This window comes from Equus caballus, chromosome 20 (genome assembly GCF_041296265.1).
Source record: "Equus caballus isolate H_3958 breed thoroughbred chromosome 20, TB-T2T, whole genome shotgun sequence".
In the NCBI taxonomy this organism is placed as follows: Eukaryota; Metazoa; Chordata; class Mammalia; order Perissodactyla; family Equidae; genus Equus; species Equus caballus.
The window spans coordinates 39,740,843-39,745,631 of record NC_091703.1 but is presented as its reverse complement, the minus strand read 5'-3'; positions in this window follow the sequence as shown (position 1 = coordinate 39,745,631).

The window sequence follows — 4,789 nt, the reverse complement described above, 5'->3', positions numbered from 1 at the left end:
TTGAGTCTATTAAGAAATTCATTAATGAACAAATGATCCAAGTCACTGTTTCCATCCAGTCAAGTCATTTACAACATTAAGCCAGGAGCACGGGCTCTCATCTTCTCCATTAGATGGATTCTTGCCAAGAAAATCTTTTTCCTTCACAAGAATGCTCCAGATCTAGCCCTTTCCCCTGGCTTTATTGACACACGATTGACATATAACATTGTGTAAGTTTAAGGTGCACAACGCATAGCATCTTCTTTAATCCTGGTGGCCCTGCCACATTCGGGCTCTTACTGCAGGAAGCCTGGGCTGATGCTGTGATCCATCCTCTTTCTCTTGCAGGGTCCCAGTGGTGACAACTTTTCTTGGCTTCTTCCTCTGGTCCCTCCCTATGATGTTAATTCACATTTTCTCCTCAAGTGTTCTCTCAACTGTTTTATAGGGACACACAGAAAACATATACTTTTATAGAGCGAGGTCTCCATACTCCCAGCTATCAGGCATCTGGTGGTAAAAGCCAAGATGGTGCTGGCTCTGCCTTGTTGAAGGCTGGTGTCAGGTCCCCTCCTCCATGCTGGCTTGGCCACTCATGTGGGACCTGTGAACTGAGCTGCCACTGGGACAGCCCCAAGATTTGGGTGGGGGAGTTTAAAGTGGGTTGCTCTGAAACCAGAATCTGCATATTTCAAAAATATTTTAGGTATGATCTTAATTTTTTAAATTCCAAGGATCCTTGTAGGTTAACTGCTCAGATGGGGAGCGGCACACAAAGGAGTGCAGGGCCCTGCCCTTGAGAAGTCCACACATCTGTAGGGGAAGCAGAAGCAGCTGATGGGCAGACATTGTCGAAGTCCCCAGGGAGAGGTGCAGTGACAGCATGCCCCCTGGGTCAGCTGGGGACAAACTAGCACTGGTGGATTCTGCTTGGGAGTCACCAGAGGGAGTGTCCCTAAGGAGGATCATATTGGCTTCTGCTGTTTCCCCCCTTCCCTTTTGCAGGGGTGCAGTCTGGAGGCACAGCGGGCTGTGGGCCTTCTGCTCTCGAGGGGTCAGGGACAGTGCGGGCTCCAGGGGAGCCAGGAGTGTGGCTGACTGCAGAGGCCAGTGCCCAAGGGAGGACAAAGGGGTCCCTGAGGTTGGTGCTTGGGACGGCCAGGCTCACTAAGACAGGCAAGGGGCCCAGACCCTCACGAGGGTGAGGAGGGAGCCTTTTGGGAGAGGGAGGGACTGTCTGACCGGCAGAACAGCAGGAGGAAACTCCTAACAGCATCCTCTGCGCACGACCCACTTCTGGGGGCAACTGATGCTGTGAGGAGAAGAACACTATCTGAAGCCGGTCCACGGGGCACCTTCCGTTGTTCACCCAACAGACTTTACGGAGCAGCGTGGTCTCAGGCTCTGCGCAGGGGGCTTCACTCACTTCACAGGAGCCTGGCTGGTCTCTGACGCCCAGGTCTGGGCTTGAGATGGACTGTTGATTGAAACGATGCCCTTTGCTCAGAAATACAGTGAAACCGGAAGGAGAAATGATGAGAGGAGCAGCTGGCCTGGGACGGGGGCTCAGCAGAGGGCAGGCAGCACGGCCCCTCAGGGGCAGCTGAGCTGGGAGCAGAAGTCTGGACTGGGCACCGGAGCCCATCTCAGTGTTTTAGAAGGAAGCTCAGGCGGGCTGTGCTGGTGTGCTGAGCCCTCAAATGGCTTCAGTTTTTGCTCAAATGAAATGATCTTTAGTTTGGCATTTAAAGTGCGGTAATGCTAATGGATCAAGCTCATCCTGGCTTCTACTGGGTGTTACAAAGACCTCTGAACGAATAATAAATGACACAATAAGATAAACATAAATGCTAGTATAACAAATGTAATGAAAATATGCACTTTGGTAGACAAAATCTTTCAGAATCTGATGTCCACGGGGCAAAACCTTACAGAGGTTTTGTTTTGGTGAGGTGGTAGTTTTTGTTTTTGTGCTTTGGTGGTTTCACGGGGGCTCACTGAAGAACTGAGCAGAATCGGGAAATTTTACCCCTGGGCAAAGACAATGCAAGGTCACTGGCGAATACAAAGAGGAGCAGAATGGACAAAGGCGCCTCCTCCTGCCCTTCCCCGGGCGGCTTCCCAGTTTGTCAGCTCAGGAATCTGGAGTAAAGTTTGGGAGGGATGCGGCCCCTTCCATCCCAGCGACAGGCCTCGGCAACCCCTCGGCCCGTCATAAATCCTCCCTGTAACAGTGGCCTCTCTGAAGCCTGCGGGTGGCCGGCCCAGCGCAGGGGCCTGGCTGAGCTCTCGCAAACTGAGGCGCGTCCTGTGAAACGGTTACAGCCTCTATTCTGGCTTCACTGCCCAGGATTCCGGGGACGCGCGGCTGAGCGCTTCTCTCCACGGAGAGGCCTGCAGTTTAAAGCCGTGTCCACCAGGTGGCGCAAAAGCCCCTTCGTGTTGGTGTTGGGGACGGGCGGCGGCCGACAGGGCCTGTTCTGCGACGCAGCACGCCTGCCTTCTCCCGCTAGGATGTCAGTACAGCTCTCCAACTCAGGCACACTCCGTAAGTAGACACCCAGCCACTACTTGGACACCTCCAGGGATGGAGAGCTCACCACCTCTGGGGGCAGAGTAAGCAGTAGGAAAGGCAGTAGAGTTGAGGGTACCAAAAAGCCACCTGCCTAGTGATAATGTCACCCTTCCTCTCCCAACCTGCAGGCCACCGGTTTCTGAAATTCCTATGTTCCCAACCTTTTTCTTGGGAAGAACTTACTATCTCTTTTTCTTATCACCTTATCCCTGACTGGTTTATCAAATTTCTGAGCAGAGGCCTGGAAGAGACCTTTCACAGGTCTGGGACACAGGCCAGGGTGTGTCAATAGCCTCTCTACACACCGCCCCCCCCCCCCCCACCAGCCCCTGATTAGGAACCAAAAGGACTGAAGCTCCTGCAGTTCCCAGTGGCTTTAGCAGAGCCTGTCTTCTGGGCCTGTTTCCACATCTGTAAATTGAATAACAGCATCCTCTGCCCTGTTTGCCACATTAAGTTGTTGAGAAACTTCAAATGAAATAATGTATTCATTTGTTTAACAAATATTTATTGAGTGCCTACTGTATGCCAGGCACTGTTCTAGACACTGGGGAGTACAGCGTAGCCAAGACAGATAGGTAAGCAACAAATACAGCACATGATGTCCAGCAGTGATAAGCGCCATGAAGGAAAATGAAACAGAGCCAAGGGAAGGGACGACTTTAAAGTGAGCTGCAGAGGTGTGAAAAGCACGTGAAAGGAGGAGCAGGTCATCTTTGCCTCCATTGATTGTCCGCCTGTCGTCCGTCTGTCCTCCTTCTGTTTGGCCTGTGGTTCCCACCATGAAAGTCGCACCCGAGATAGACTCTGTTGATAGTGTCTGTCATGTGCAGTCAGATGCCATCTTAATGGGTATGAATAATGTAAACAGGAAGGCTGGGAGGAGAAGACCACCTTGGCCCAGAGCCCTCCGTCCCTCTCTATCCTCCTCCTTTGCCCGTGGGCGAGCCACAAGCTAAGACCAATGAGATCGTAAAGTCTCCTGAACAGCCCTCAGCGCTCCAGGTCAGGCCCATCTAAACATCCCAGCTCAAGGAACCTCTGTGTATTGTTGAAAGTGCTCTGGCTGGAAAGCCCCGGAGTTCTAAATACGGCTCTTGAAATCCCAGCAATTGGGCAGGAAAGGATTTCCCCTTGGTCATATGTCCACACACGCCAGCCCGTGACGTGCACAGGCTCTCAACTTGTGGCGTGGGACGGGGCTGCACGTCTGATTCTCAGGGAGCAGATGACTGCCGGTGGCTGGACATGGCGTGTGGCTTTCCAGAGAGATTCTGAAGCGCCAGACAAAGGCACTTTTCTCCCTACCAGCCCTCACAAGCATCATGATATGAGCCAGTTTTAGGGATGGGAGAACTGAAGATCTGAGTTGTCAAGGGGACCCCAAGGGTCTGGGGTCCTGGCTTTCATCTAGAGCTCCTTCCAAGCTGTGGAACAGACCATGCCAACTCTAGCCCTCTGCCAACTCTAAAGGGATTTGCAATAAAGAATGTTATGTTCTCCTGGCTGAATAGTGGATAATTCACCAACTTGGGTCTTGATGGGCCACAAAAGGAGAAAAGGGCCTTTGACAGTGCCGGAGGTCTGCACTAGAGCTAACCGCAGAAGGTCCTCAAAGAAATGACAGAAACGAAAACTTGGCTCAACCACATCTTTATTTTGAGCAAGATGAAGTGCCTTTCTGATAATACCACTTCATTCATCCGAGTTTACAGTGAGGTAGACGTGCCCAGATCAAAATCCAGCTCCTCTTCTAAGGAAGCCAGTCCCGATGATTCTGCTTCCACTGTATTAGTTAAGGAAACTACGGCATTAGTCACAGCTGTAGCGTATACACTGAGCTCTCAGTGGCTTCGCATGGCAGACCTTTGTTTCTCCGTCGCGCAAAGTTTGGTTGGTGGCACGGGGAGGGGATCCTCTCCAGGAAGACGTTTGGGGACCCAGGCTGATGCAGGAGCTGCTGTCTCTTCATGGAGTTTCCTGGAGGGAGTGGACTTCTAGCCCGCAGGTGGGAAAGAGAGGGCGTAGAGGATGCGGAGGGTGTTTACGAGCCACACCAAGCGGGAAGGCATCCATGATTTCTGCCCAGATTCCATTGCCAGACTCAGGTATGAGGCATCCCATATATGTCCCTTGTTCCTTCTGAATGACTTTCCACCCTCGTTCACACCACTCTCCACGCTTCTTCATCCTGCTCTGTGGCCACGAGGCTGACCTGGATGGATTGCACCA